Source organism: Castor canadensis, chromosome 14, assembly GCF_047511655.1.
Source record: "Castor canadensis chromosome 14, mCasCan1.hap1v2, whole genome shotgun sequence".
NCBI lineage: Eukaryota > Metazoa > Chordata > Mammalia > Rodentia > Castoridae > Castor > Castor canadensis.
This window is the reverse complement of record NC_133399.1, coordinates 105198359-105214539: the sequence shown is the minus strand read 5'-3', so window position 1 is coordinate 105214539 and position 16181 is coordinate 105198359. Positions and strand designations below refer to the sequence as shown.

Sequence of the window (16181 nt, the reverse complement as noted above, 5' to 3'; positions counted from 1 at the left end):
TGAGACACTCTCTCTGGACAGACTGGGCTTTTGGCATGGTCAGTGTCCACCTCAGCACCTGGAGCACTGGAGGAATGAAGGAATGCAGCTGGTCCTTGTGCAAACACCACTTAACAGCCCTCAGAAGTGGGTTTTCTCTTTTAAGCAGGCATCAAATAGGCAACCAACTTTGCCCACCATTGTACTGAAAAAAAACACCATGCAAGATACTGAATCCTGTCCCTCAAGAACCATTAAATCAAGATGGGGTCTATTAAATCAAGGTCTAAGTGAGCATGCACGATAGATACCATTTGTATGAAGTTATGAGCTGAACTTGGGTCTATTCTAAAGAAACCACAGGAACTCTGTGAGGGCTGACACAGCAATGGAGACTTTGGGAGCGAGGGTGGGGAGTTTGACCTTGGACTTATGAAAGAAATAGGATGTTAGTCAGAATGGTTAGGGAATTTTGACAAGAATGGTTGTCAGACAAATATGATTTGGGAAGATGAGAGACCCGAGGATGAACAGTGAAGAGTATTCACGGTCACTTCATAAGACATGAAAGAAGGCAGAATTAGGAATTCCTCCCAACCTGCCTCTTCATTTTGTAAAACAATGAAACTTCCCCCTTGAAGTTTGATGGGAGAATGGTTAAAGGTGATGTGTGAGTCAGCTTTCTGTCACTGTGACAAAATACCTGAGATAAACAACTGAAAAGGGAGGACGATTTTGGCTCATAGCTTTGGAGATTTTCATCCATTAGTCACTTGGCCCTGTGTGTGGCAAGGTAGCACATCAGGGTGGGTGGAGAGCAGGCGGCTTTGGGAACAGCTACCTCATGGCTGCCAGGAAGCAAAGAGGGAATGGTAGGGGTTGAGTCCTAATACACCCTTCCAGGCCATGCTCCCAAGGACCTACTTTCTTCAATTAGGTCCACCTCCCAAACTTTCCACCACCTCCCAGAAGGATCAAGCCTTTAGCACATGGTCTTTGGGGGACATTTCAGATTCAAACCATAACTGGTAGGCAGGAGAAGAGAAAAGGAAAAGCTACAGATGGAAAGAAGAAAACAAGCTAGTCGGTGAAGAGTGATGATTCACACAGCCCCTTAGTGAAGAAGTCTTCATAAAAAGTTCAGACACAGTTGCTCACACCTGTAATCCCAGGTGCTCAGGAGGCAGAAATGGGAAGCATCACAGTTCCTGGCTGGCTACTGGCAAAACAATGAGACTCCATGTAAAAAATATCTAAAGCAAAAAGGCCTAGGGGTGTGGCTTAAGTGGTACAGCACTTGCCTGAGTTCAAACCCCAGTAACACCAAAAAAAATCCCATAAAGTCAGAGCTCTTTCCTGCCCCTCTCCCAGTATAGACATAGACCCTGAAGGTACAGCTAAACTCAGGGTGGGATGTGTGGGTGTCCATGGTTGCTCTGTAGCATGTGGGCTTCGTGTTTTTATACCAGTCTTAAATTCAGAAAATCAGAAGTTGACAAATATTCAGTCCCATACCAGTGATCTGTGAGCTGTTCATAGGAACAATTCCTGCTTCAGCTGCAGTCAGTGTTCAGGGGAAGATGGAAACCACGCTCTCCTTCTGCAGATGATTGAGAAGCGAGCAACCTCCTGGATCAGACAACTTTGTTGTCTTTTCTTCCAGGAATAAAGATGGATTCAGTTAACACAATGTCTACCTGCTCTCCTGCGATTAGCGTTTAAGTGACCGTCTCTGGGTATTAATTAGTCACTCCAAGGAAATGAAATGATGCTATGGTAATTGGCCATGTGGTTTTCTTCACTTCCCAGGAGATTTTACTTGGCTCAGAAATCATTTTTTCACACAGGCCCTGTCTACACTCTTTATTTAGCTAATTAGGGGGCATACAGGGGCAGCTAGAATGGGGGCGGAGTGGTGGTGAGAAGCACTAGGACAGACAGCATGTTATAACGTGAACAACATTTGAATGAAATGGAATATCTGGATTCTGGTCCAAACTCCTAAGTTTTCTCTTCTATGACATTCTTATCTTACTCAACTGTGTCACGTGTCTTATCTCATTAAGTCTCACCATAACCCTAAGGTGTTGGTGTCATGGCTTCCTTTCCATAAATAAGAAAATCAAGTTCAGAGAGGTTCCCTTGGCCAAGGTTTCCCAGCCTAGAAGCAACAAGGCAGGGACTGGATCTTGGTGTATAGGCTCTGCTGTCAACTTTTATTTTCTGCCTATTAAATACAACTGTATTGCCTGGAATGCTCCACTGCCTTCTCCGTTCTTTCTTTGTTATGAATCTTATGGATGCCAGCTTTTCTGAGCCTCTAAGTTCCTTTCTTTTGAAATGGATGAAAACTACTAAGCATTCTTTCTACCTTTCTCTTTCCTTACTCCCTTTCTCTTCTCTCTTCTCCCACATCCCAACCAGGACTAGTGTGACAGGTGTCAGGGGGTGAGCAGGCAGGGCAGGAAAGAGGAGACAAGCTGTTCTGTTCATCAAACACTGTTTGTGAGTCCTGGGCAATACTTTCTCCTAAATGAGCTCAGGGCAACGTGGTATAGGGCAAGAGTGTGAAGTTTTTGTTTCTGGTTTTGCTGCCATCTTCTATTACTGTGGTGCTTTGGCTCAGCCAGGATCTTACACACCTCTGCTTTCTTGTCTAACTGTAATTATAACATGCTTCAGAGAGAGGCTGATCATTCAAAGTCACAAGAACAAACAAATATCAGGTGTAAATAATGGAATTGTGGTCCTGGTAGGGCACTGACTGAACAGAAAGAAGGGAGGTGTTTCCCGGTGTCACAAATATGTCAAAAATCCAGGTTCCCTGATACCTACCCCAGTGCTCTTGGAGTCAGTCCATTTTTTCCCACTTCCAGATGGAGGGAAGCTTGTTTTTCTTCAAGGGATTCATACCTTTCAGGGAGAAACAGTAAACTACCTGTCATGAAACTCCTCTATTTCCCCTGCATGCTTGTTCGAGAGGAGTCAGAGATAGGGCTCACTGTGGACCACAATGTGCTATTGGCACATTCTCAGTGATGACCTATCTTGATAATGAATGCTGTGAGGTGATGCTGTGAGTGGAATAGAAGTCACTGCCCTTGCCCAGCCCCCACTGTGTAGGGCAGAGCTCAAAGGGTGACAGACACTGCAACATGTGGTTTTTTAAGTGGCCATCACGGAGAGCAGAGAAGTACACTTTGGAGAAAAGCTGACCACATGGTTTGCCTCCTGACGCCACCCCTCTCATTTCACTCATTTCTTATTACTTTCATATAACCAAAAATTTCAGCTCACAGTTGTGGAGGGAGGAGCATTCTTGGCCTGCATCCATAACAGCCGTGAGTTATCATAGTGACTACAAAAATCACTTTAGGTTTGATATTACAATGTCTTCAAGTCAGGTTTCCATAATTTTTTTATCTTCATTTTCTAACATTGTAGATCTGTGTATTTGTCAAATATAGAGTGTCCACTAGTCAAGTGTGACTATTTAACTTGAAATGACTCAAAGTTGAGTAAAAGAAAAAGTTCACTTCCTTGCTAACACTAGCTGTGTTTCAGGTTCTTTGGAGCCACGTGCAATGCTAAGCATGTGTGTGTGTGGCCTTGTGTAGCCTTCATGCAACTTAGCAAAACAATCTATGAACCAAGTACAGCTTCTCAGATGAAGAAGCTAAGTCTTAGCATCCAGATCACACAGCTGAAGGGTGGTAAGTATTGATCAGCCTGACTCCCAAATCTCCCTTCTAAGCTGTCATACCATCCAGTCCTGGCTCATAGAGAAATGGCCACAAAAGGTGCTTACAAAATGTGACAAGCAAATTCTCCTTCTGGGAAGGTGAGCAGATGTACTTTTACCTATTATCCTCTAATACAATGAAAAACCCTAGATATATATATCTATATATATAAATATATAGACATTATACATAAGAGATTCTGAAAGGTGAGGAGAAGGCAGACTGGCTAGAGACTTTCAGACCTGAAGAATGATCCAGAGACAAATTCCCTGGGTTTTCTTTCCTCCCTTATATATCATAGTGCTGGAGCTAAAGAAGCAAACAATGCAGAAATTCAGGTACACACAAAAATACTGGCAATCAAAGCCTTCTTTCATCAGCCAGAAGACCTGAATAGGGCATACAAAGCAAAGTAAACTTCTAAACAGTAACTTTTCTACTTCAATGAAATACACAGAAAGAAATATTATGACTCCTCCCCACCCATGTCAGCAAAGACCAAGTAGAGAATCCAGACTTCCACCCTTGCCAGGCTTCGATGAGGTACCTAACCCTCCCAAGAGAGGGCATCAAAGAAGATAGAGTAAGGAGTTAGGGCTTTCATCCCCAACAAATGACAAAATCCCTGCCACATGCACCTTGATCTTAATAGAGACCACGGGGAGAGTCTGCACTTCCATGTCTTATCTGGCAATATCAAGACACCCTCTCCACTCCAAGCCAGGGGATATCAGTGGAAGCCAATGGGGGAAGGGGGCTCCGACCCCCACCCAGCAGTAACGATGAGCCCCCTCCCCTCACCATTAAGGCATCAATGATGGTCAAGTGAATGTCAATGTCAATATGCATGTAAGTTATGTATAACTACCAAAAAAAAGTATATAAAGAGATACACTTACAGATACTGTGTATCAAAGAAAATGGTATTTGAAAAAGTTTCCAAAAATCACAAGAAAGCAAGCGGGAAAAACAGAGCAAAAACAACAGCAGCCAAAGAAACACACATGGAAAAATTAAATAGCAGACTTTAGCCTTCACATACCAATAATTACATTAAGTGTTGATGGTCTAAATACATCAATTAAAAGACTGAAATTGGCAGAGTGAATTTTGAAGACACAATTAAATTATATTCTGTCCATAAGAAACTAAAATCAGATATAGTGGGACATAGCTAATGGTGCTTTGATAGACATTTTTCATACTAAATACTTAACATTTAGCATGAAAAGTTTCAAATAAATAACCTAATATCCTACTTCAAGAAACTAGAAAGTGAAGGAAATCATAAAGGAAGAAAATTGAAAGGTAAGAGCAAAAATCTTTGACATTGAAAAGAGAAAGTCAATGACAAAAAGGATTGGGTCTTTGAAAAGATCAATAAAATTGACAAACATCTAGAAAGTCTGAGATAAAAAAGAGAGAAGACATATATTTCAAATATCAGGAGTGAAGTAGGAAATATCAAAAGGGTAAGAAAATACCATGGGGACCTCTGTGCACATCAATTTGACAACATACATGAAGTAGGACTAATTTCTTGGAAAGTGCAAACTACCACAATCCTCTCAAATAAATAATTTAATTAAGCAGCCCTACGATCTATTTAGGAACTTGAACACGTAACTTAAAAACTGCCAGAAATGTCCAGGTGCAGATGGTTTTCCCTGAAGAACTCCATCAAAAGAAAGATTAAAATAATTCTACACAATTTCGTCCAGAAATGTGAAGAGGATAGACTACCTGCCAACTCATTCTGAAGCATCCATCACCTTGATACTGAAACCAAAAACAGTTTAAAAGCAAGAATGGTAGTCCTTCGTGAATATAATGCAAAAACTCTTAACAAAGTAACAGCAAGTAGAATTCAGCCATACGTAAAAAGAACTACGTATCATTACCAAAGGGATTTATTCCAAGGATGCAAGGCTTATTTAGTATTTGAAAATCAATCCGTGCAATTCATCCTGTTAGTGTATTAAACAAGAAAAATCATGATTGGGTCAATCAATGCACAAAGTCACGTGACAAAATTCAACCCACAGTCATGAACGCTCTCAGAAAACTAGAAGTAGGTGGGCAAGTTCCTCCCCTTGATACAGAACATCTATGGCAAACCTACAGGTAACATGACATATGGCAGTGAAAGAGTAAATGCTTTTTCCTAGTATCAGCAACAAAGCAGGACGTACACACTCACTGCTACATTGGGGGAGTTCTAGCCAATCCAGTAAGGTGAAGAAAGGAAAGAAAAGACCAACAATCCACAAAGGAAGAAATGAAACTGTCTCTTTACAGATGACATGAGATCCATGTTAAAAATTCTAAGGCATATATTCTTTAAAAAAAACACCTAGAACTAATAAGTTTGGCAAGGTCTCAGGATACAAGATAAACCAAAAATCAGTTACACATTTACATACTAGCAAGGAACACATGGATATTACGGTTGAAGATGCAGTGTCTGCAGCATGGCTCAGGTGGTAACACGCTTACCCAGAATCCAAGGCTCTGTGTTCGATTCCCAGTACCTCAAAGAAAAAAGCAGTATTAGTTGTAATTGCTCAGAAAAATTAAACATATAAGTCTAACGGTTATACATACGAGATTTGTATATTGAATACTGCTAGATGATGATGAAAGAAAGAAAGGATCTAAATAAATGAAGAGATTTGCTGTGCTGTTCATAGACACAAAACTAGTGAAGATGTCTGTTTTCCCCAAATTGATATACAGGGTATTACGCAATCACTATCAAAGTCCTAGCAGTATTTTTTATAGTTGTAGATGAGACTATTCTAAAGTTTGCATGAAGAGTTAAAGGAAGAACAGCTGAAACCATTTGAGAAATGAGATTAAATTGGAACGAATCATTCTACTCAATTTTGAGACATTTTAAATACTGGCAGCAGTCAAAACTTGTGGATTGGCAGAAGGATAGACACACAGCTGAAAGGAACAAAGAGCCCCACACAAATCTGTCCCACTGCTTTTCACAAAGGTGCAAAATCAATTCTATGGAAGAAAGGTAAGTATAACCAACAAATGATAAAAGACCCAATGAACACCCAAAAGCAAAAACTGAACCTTGAAGCTGGGTGCCAGTGGCTCATGCTTATAATCCTACCTACTTGGGAGGCTGAGATAAGAAGGCCAGACCAGGCAAAAATTTCACAAGACCCATCTCAACTAATTGCAGAGTGCCGTGGCATATGCCTGTCACCCCATGCTACACAGGAGCCTGAAATCAGAAGGATCGTGATTCCAGCCCAGCCTGGTCAAAAGTTTGCTAGACCTCATCTCAATGGAAAAAAGCTAGATGCACCTTCCATTCCTGCTATGGATGGTAATCCAGGCTGGGCTGGGCAAAACATGAGAACCTCTCTCAAAAATTACCAGAGCAGGAGGGCAACTGCCTCACAACTCAGAGGAACTGAATTCAAACCCTAGTACTGTAAACATGTGTGTGTGTGTGTGTGTGTGTGTGTGTGTACATATATATAGAGAGAGAGAACCTTGACGTAAACCTCAAGCCTTATTCAAAAAGTAATTCACGACAGATGACAGACCTAAATTCTAAACATAAAACTATAAATCTTTTATTTAAAAAAGGAGAAAAATCTTTGATATCTAAGTCTAGGCAAGAATTAACACCAAACCACCATCCACAAAAAAGGAAAATTAGTGCATTGAGCGTTATCAAATGAAAAACAGTTTGCTCTGCAAATGACCCTATTAAGAGGATGAAAAATAAGCTACTGACTAGGAGAGAATATATGCAAGCCAGATATTCAACAAAGGACTGTTATCTAGGATGTACATAAAACTCTCAAAACTCAACATTACTAAAATCAAACAATCCAATTAGAATATGAGCAAAAGACATGAGCAGACCTTTCACTGAAGAAAATAAGCAGATGGCAAATAAGCATCCAAAAAGATGTTCAGCATCATTAGCCATTAGGAAAATGCAAATTTAAGCCACAATTAGATGTCGCTACCCAACTATAGGAAGGTTAAAATAAAAATTAATGACAAACCAGGTGCTGGCAAAGAAGTATAAAAGTGGAATCACTCATGCTATGCTGTTGGTAGCGCAAAATTGTATAGATAGCTTTAAAAATTTGGCAGTTTCTTTAAAATCTGTACATGGATCTACCATACAACGCAGCAGTTAGGCTTCTAGGCACATATCCCAGAAATTTGAAAATTTATGTTCACTCAAAAACCTATGCAGAAATATTTATAGCAGACTTATTTCTATAGCCCCAGATTCAGATAATCTTCAGTGGATGAACCGTTAAGCAAATCGGTTTAAGCATGGCTACCCTGCTGTGTTTTGGTTGTCATTTACAATATCTTTTCTCATCATTTCTTTTCAACCCAAATGTCCTTAAATCTACAGTGACCATCTTACAGGCAGCATAGTATTGTGTCTTGGTTTTTATTTTAATCCATTCAGCCACCCTATGTCTTTCTATTGAAGAATTTAATACATTTATATTTAAAGTAATTATTGATTGATAAGGACTTACTGTTGCCATTTTGTTCATTGTTTTCTGACTCCTGTGTAGTTCCTTTATTCCTCTCTGGCTGGCTTTCGTGGTGATTTGATATTTTGTAGTGGTAGTCTTTGATTTTCTCTCTTTTGTGCATGTACTAGAAGCTTTTACTTTGTGATAATCATTGAGGCTTACATGAAGTATATTATAGTTTTAACAGTCTGTGTTCAGGTGGTAACAATTTAGCTTCACTTGTATACAAAAACTCTACCTTTTAGTTCTGTCCTCCACGCACATTCTGTGCTCTTGATTCCATAGTTTACACCTTTTGACATTGTGTATCCACTAACAAATTGTCATAGCTATAGTTATTTTAATACATTTGTCTTCATACAGAATAATAGTGATTTCCACACTACCATTACAAGAATGAGCTTCTGAATTTGGCTACATACTTCCCTTTACCCAGGAGCTTTACACATTTTTGTTTTCCTGTTACAAATTAATAGCCTTTCACTTCAACTTGAAGGACTCTCTTAGCATTTATTTTAAGGCAAACTGGTGGCGATGAACTCCCACAACTTTTATTTGCCTTGGAAAGTCCCTATCTCTGTTTCAATTCTGTTTCAATTCTTGGATTTTCTACATAGGCATTCATGTCATCTGTGAGTAATGATGGCTTGTTATTTCTTTCCATCTGTTGCTTTCTCTTGTCCTGTTGCAAAGGCCAGCACCTCAAGTATAATATGGAAGCAAGTGTTAATAGCAGCCACCACCTCCCCATTTTTGACTTTAAAGAAAATGCTTCTAACATTTCACCATTGAGCCTGGCACAGCCATAAGTTTTTGGTATATGCTAAAAAAATGAAGAAAATGTCTTTTTTTTAAATTCATATGTGCATACAATGTTTGGGTCATTTCTCCCCCCTCCCCCACTCCCTCCCTCTCCCCCCACCCCCTCAATACCCAGCAGAAACTATTTTGCCCTTATCTCTAATTTTGTTGAAGAGAGAGTATAAGCAATAATAGGAAGGAACAAGGGTTTTTGCTGGTTGAGATAAGGATAGCTATACAGGGAGTTGACTCACATTGATTTCCTGTGTGTGTGTATTACCTTCTAGGTTAATTCTTCTTGATCTAACCTTTGAAGAAAATGTCTTTTTGTTCCTTATTTGCTAAGAAGTTTTGTCATTAACTGAAATTAAATTTTATTGGTACTTTTATAATCTTTTGAGATAGGTATGTGCTTTTCCCCCTTTAATACACTAATGTGGTGACTCATTAATAGAGTTTTCAAATATTTTATAATATATAAAATAATTCTCTAATGTGAAAACATTTTTCTAATAATCACACACACACACAATGTGTATGTGGGGGGTGCCCCTTCCCACATAAGTGTTAGGCTCTTCTTCCACAGGAAACATAGGAATGACGGATCCAGGTTAGAGTTGACATCCCCCAAAGGCCTACAGAAAGAAGGTGCTTCCTTGAGATTCTGTCTTGAGGCACTGTTTCTCTGTTTAGGCTTTCTGGAGGCACAAAGGACCACATGGGTATATGTATATCCAGGGACAGCTGGTGTCATCACAGCACACAGCACACTGGCAGCACCTGACAGGCACCTTAATGCATCACCTTTCTTTGCTTCTCAGGCTTTTCTGTCTCATTGCCCTTTCCCTAGTTCTTTCTGTCTTGGGAGAGGAGCTCTCAAATACAGCATTCACACTTGATCCCTACCAAAGTCTATTTTATAAGGAACAAGAACAGATATGTTGCTCATAATTTTCTGCTTTCTTCTTTTCTTATAAAAGTGCACAAGGGTATGAATTTTCAAGTACTGCTTTGGCTACATTCTGAAATTTTTGGTATGTTTTATTCTTGTTATTATTCAGTTTTCAACAGAGATCTTTCTCTCACACAAACAGTGTCCAGAATACGATGGACAGGTTCCTAGTCCATCTGCCTTCTTGTTGAAGCCTTGCTCCTGAAGCTTCCAACTCTTCTGCAGGGGTCTTAGTTCATATTTCCCACTCTCAAATAATCCACCCAGTCCTCATCTTTTGTACCAAGCGGTTCATGAAACTCATGTCCCTCCTTTGTCAAGGACAACAAATGCCCACAGGCAACTTGGCGTCAGCATTACTGTAACACTTTGGTTTTTCAACTACCTCTCATTGTTGAGCCTTGGAGAAGTTCTTTACTATTGTTCAAGTTTAACAAGCATTTAGAGGAAGTTTGTCAAAATTTATCCATTACAACTAGGTGTTCTATTACAAAAGATTTTTCAGTATTCTAGACTGCACTATTTCCAAAACTGAAAATCTGTTTCTGACCTTTAAGTGCTGTTACGTTAACATCTTTTACCACATAATTTAATCCAATATATCTCGGTGAGAATTTGATAGTGAAAAATTTTTGACATTTTGACCTACGTGTCTACAAGATTTTGATGAAAAAAAGGAATAAAACTCATGTCTTTCTAAATTATTAAAATGTGTTAAGTAAAGAGAGGTTGTTACCAAGGGAGGAGATGGGGAGAATTTTCTAATAATCTAAAAAATGGAAAAAAATCTCACCATTAATTGAGATTTCGCTTAAGCATATCCATTAAAAGTAGTCAAGAGATGAAAGAAGAGGAACATATTTTAATTTTGAAAGATTTTTTAAATGACAAGGACTATTGTTAAGTAAAAATGATATATATTCAATACTAAAACTTCAAGCAACTTAGAAAATTTTTTAAAAGTAAGTTAAAGGTCTAAAATCCCACCATTATCATTTGGCCAACCAAAAACCCAGACATTTAAGAATGGAAGGATAATTGTATGCATGAATGGGCCGAGAGAAAGAAAATGATAACAGATAATTTTTACTTTAAAGGAATATTAAATTTAAATTGTTTAATAGAAGTAAATGACTAAAACTAAATGGAAGGAATCATTTGACCAGGAAGTGTTTTTTTTTTCCAGCATGGGAGATGGTGATCACTAAAAATACTCTTTTAAAGCTAAGAAAAAAAGACTATAAAAATCATTAAACACCCTCTCTTTGTTGGGATAAGCCAGAGTCAAATTTTATGTGGCATTGTCTATAAATTTTGTCAACTAATTCATTATCTTTAAAATATTATGCTAGTCAAACAAAACACATCATTGGGTTGGCTTTTGGAGGTCATGTCATTTGTTAAGAAATCTTTCTCCTGCTCCAACTCAGAGAGGGAAAATATCAGCTCTCAGCACCATCTTCATGCCATCCAGGGTTTTGAGTATAGTCTCAAAAGAACTTTACTTGTTGTTTTCAATATTCTGTTTTTCTAATGGTTGAAAAACTTTTATAACAATAGAGAATAAAACAATGAAAAGAATACCAATTTACCAAACCATCTGTTGGTTACTTTCCAATAAGGTGACTTTTTTACCTTGTCAAAAATGAGCTTGCAGGTGACATAAAATGGATGTTCTCAGATCAGAGACACTGGTATGGGATCCACGCCAAGGATCTAATGAATAGTTGGATGGATGAATGGATGGAAGGATGGCCAGGTGGATGAATAGATACAAGGATAATTAAGTTCCCTTTCAGCCACATGTTTCTTTTCAAGTAGGATTTTTATTAATTCTCTTCTTTGGAAGAAAGAAGCTGTGAAGCAAAAAGTTTGGGAAGTGGATTGGGTAAAGAAAAACAAAAGAATATCAAATAGCTGTTTTGCCTTCTTCCCAAGCTTATTTCAAAAGGCTGGCCCATGATGTCATTGAAAATAATTCTACCTGCTTCTTTTGGTGACATGGGTTAGGGTGTCCACTGTGTTTTTAACAGAAGGAAGCAAATGTTTGTCAGTTTTTGCTCTTCCAGAGCAACTGAACAGCTTTCACTTCTCTGAAACTCTAACTGAAAAATGTCTCTCTAGTATATTTTACTATTCTTCATTTTTAATTTTAGGCTTGTCATACATTTGTAATATGAGAGGATTTCATTGGGACAATACCACGTATTTGTACAGTATACCTTCAAGTTCACTCCTTCTATTATATTCTCATTCCCCTCCCCCTCTTCCCCTTTCAAACAATATTTGATGGGTTTCTTTGTGCTGTCTTCATATGTATATAGGCAGTGCACTTCCATCCTCTCCACCCCTCAGTAACCTTTCCTTTCCCCTTCTGTATTTTACTATTTGAGTAAGCATAATCTTTCAAAAAGTCTTTGGCTGGCAATTGGGAAGAAGATTACGGCTGCAACGGGAATGCTGAGAATTTGCAGGTAGATTGCAACAGAAACTCAGGAATTGTTGTTTGAACTAATGTGATTGGCATTAAAAAAATTAGATGTACTATAAAAAGGCAACCCTGTTTTGGAGACACTAAGAGCTGGCTTAATGAGAAATATACCTATTATATGATTTTCTGGCACCCAAAATGTCACTTCCCCATTCAGAAGTTGTCTCCTGACCCTTACTGACTTCCAGTATTCCTCCATCAAAAAATAGATCACTGTTTTCACCAGTAAAGCAACAACGCCATTAATATGTGAACCTCAGTGATAGCTATTTTAATAACTTCTTCTGTGTGGATATCTATTGAAGAAATGTAGGGAAAGTACAGGAGAAGTCTCAGAAGGAAAATGGGTGAAACCAGTTGCTACTAATAGGAATAAAGGCAGAAGAAAAGAAAGAGGCAGGCTCAGGTCATCAAAGATGGAAAGGCACAAATTTGCAGAGGTCACCTCTGAATTCATCTGATTCATCAATAGTTTACACTGACTTCTTCAAACAGAGAATATATAAAATAAATTCAATCTATCAATGAGACACTATGCTTTTGTGTGAAAAGGATTTATATCCACCAAAAAATATTTATAAGATATATAAAATGTTCCACTGGTGAATCTTAAAATTTTTCAATGAATCACAGTTGAAATTTACACAGTTGTCTTTATTTTAAGCTAGTTGGGGCTCAGTGGAGTAGGACATAAGCTGCAAGTTGTCCATCCAAGGACCAAAGATGTGTTAGCCATCTATGATTCTATAGGAAGGAGCGTATTGCGGTTGGAGAATGAACCTGAAAAAAAATGACTTCTGGTCTCCTATAAAGTCTCTACACCATTTCAGTAACAACTAGCTTGTTTTCTACAAGCAAAATTACTGGGCATCTATCTTTTCAGTTGAAACATGCCAGAGCTACTCCACCAGAGTGACATAGTAGTGGGATGTTATTAAGAACCTTCCTTCTGATTTGAGTTCTTCCAGATCAGTACAGAACCCATCAGTTACCTTGAACTGGGCTTCTTGAGAAATTCCCCTCCAGTTCATCCCTTCACACACTACAGGAAGATTCCCGCAGATGGTTTCGTTCAGTGTACGCGTGCAACGTCTCTCCCCAGTGAAGCAGAGCAGCTGTTTTAATCTTGTTGCCTGTCACCAACTCTCTGGATGGAACAAGGGGAAAAAAACCCTACAATCATGCTTCTATTCAGTAGAAACTGTAGTGGGAATTCAGAAATGCAACATGAAATTAATTCGAAGTGCAATTTGCCTGAATTGCTAGAATTTGCATGACAACCATTTTATAAAAATGGCTTTGTTATGTGCAATGACCACAATTGGTCAAGATCTCTACATTATTGATTTGACTTCTGAGTTTATTTATTAATAGTTGACAAAAAGAAACTTGTGCAAACCAGGGGAGCTCTGTTAAGGGAATGATATGAGGCCGTGGAGCAGCCAGTTTTAAAGGGAAGATCTCCCTCCTAGAGCCAGAGTTTCGCTGCTGTGATAAAAGTTATGCAAACTGAGATACAGAACAGGATGTAATCACCTAAGAAAGAAGTTCCATTAACAATCTAGGAGTTCTAAGGCCCAAATTGTTTGAGGGACTTTGCCAAAATTATTCAGGATTGTCACTCGTTATCTCCCTGCAAGTATGCACTTATTGATATTAAACCAGTGTGTTCCTACCTTGGATCATGCTATAATCCTACCGAAGCAATTGCCCCTCTCAGTGTCACACACACCCACACACACCCACACACACACACACACACACACACACACACGCACACACACCAGGAATCTTCATTGATCCAAACAGCTGCATGCACTAGACACCAGTGAAGATCCCAGACCTGAGCCAGCCACAGTCTCTCCCTTGAAGTGTTCACTGTCTATTAAGAGAGGCAGACATTGAGATGAAAAATACAGCATGGCTTTCCAGAACATTTCTCAGATAGGTGACATCTACTCTAATTAGTAAAAATTTAGCAGGGGAGGGATTCCTTCCAGTCAAGTCAGAAAGAAGTAGAGTAACACCATTTTTTCCAATTTGGGGATGGCAATCATTTGTATTACTTTGCTTTCTTCCGTTCATATTTTTGTCACCTATGTGCTGAGTAACCTTCCCTCATTTTGCACCTGTCACTACTTAATTGTCGAAAGAAGACCACCTAGGAAGCAGATATGATTGTCCTTGTTGTAGGGAGACGTGGAGAGTTGAGTGGTGTAGCCAATGCCAGAAGCTCATTCCTCTTAGCAGGCTCTGCTTAGTGGGAAGAGGTCAGCTTTGTGAGCCTTATCAAGAGAAATAATTACTTGCTGTGACAGCGTCAAAGGCTCTTTCATCTGGTGTTGATTCCACCTTGATAAGTCAAAGATGTCTAGAATTTTAGGAAGCTCACTCATTGAGTAAATTTATTTTGTAGCATGTTCCCCTCTGATAACTCTGGCAGAATTAACAAAGACAAAATCAAGCTATTTGGCCTTCAGGGAGGAGCACATAGCCTGTTACACATCCAAGCCCCAGCCTCCCTCTCATTCATCTTCTCTCATGGCAGCTACTCTGGGGAGCTGCGGTATGATTGTTCCTGTTTCTTGGTTTACTTCTTGAGAATGTCACTTGTCCTTTTGGCAGATTCATGGCCAGTTCTCCTTTTCCAAGACTTCCCCTCAGGCCTCTTCCAACCAGGGTCACTGCACTTGCTCTCCCTGCTTCATCCTTCAAGGCATGTGATAGCTTTATGCAATGACTGAACTCTCAATGTAGTCAGAGTTAAGAGACTTAGGGAGCAACCTGGAGCTGTCTGGCAGTATCAGGGTTCTTCTCTAAATCAAAAGCAGGTCCATTTACTGCCCCCTTTCAGGCTCGATATCTTCCTGCTAAAGAACAGTGACTCCTCTCTATGATGCGTTACTATCTGGAATTCCCATGGACCATCTGGACAGAAGCCTGGACCCTGGAGAGCTTCTATTTCTGTCAGCTTCTGGCATTGCACTTACATTCCAGTAAAACTGAGCCAGAAGCCACAGAAAACTTGAACTGGGCTCTTTTTATCCCACCTAGGGCCACTATGAACTGGACAAAGGCTGTCTGCACCCTTGTTATCTATCATACTACAAGGGAAGAACAAAACAGAAGGCAGCTTTCCCTTTAAAAGAAAAAAAAAACTCTTGGGCCTAAATGCTCATCTCCTGGGTCCAGGTCCACCCTGTCCAAAGCAAGTCTGCAGAGTAAGTGATTTTTAGGTAGTTAGGAAGCGGGAGTCGAAGTACGGTAGTAATAATCCCCTACAAAGGGTCTTTCCTGGAGTGAGGGGGAGAGCAGAAGTGTGGTGGAATGGAAGCGTGATACGCGTATTCTTTCTTACTTCAGAGGAGGAAAACAGTGAGATGGACTTGCTAGCTTGTTCTCTCAACAGAGAGGACATGGTACCCGTGGTAAGATATTTGGATGCAGAGAAAGAGAACTCTGGACTGTCAGAGTTCAAATCTACTTCCGGTTACTTGGAGCATCACCAAGGGCAAGGAGCTGCACCTCTTCCCATGCCTGCTTCTCAACCTGAAATGACACTAAGGTGTTAGTATCCTCTTAGCACTTTGGGGAAATTAAATCAGGTAATTCATATGTGGACAGCATTTAGAAAGTTCTGGGCACATCCTGACCATACAGTAAGTGGTCAGGCTCTGTTT

General features: G+C 39.5%; 1 protein-coding gene across 1 annotated transcript in view; it reads left to right on the top strand.

Moving 5' to 3' along the window:
- Nucleotides 1–16181, top strand: part of Adra1a (adrenoceptor alpha 1A) — an 86304-nt gene that overhangs the window by 34569 nt on the left and 35554 nt on the right. The window lies entirely within an intron of this gene.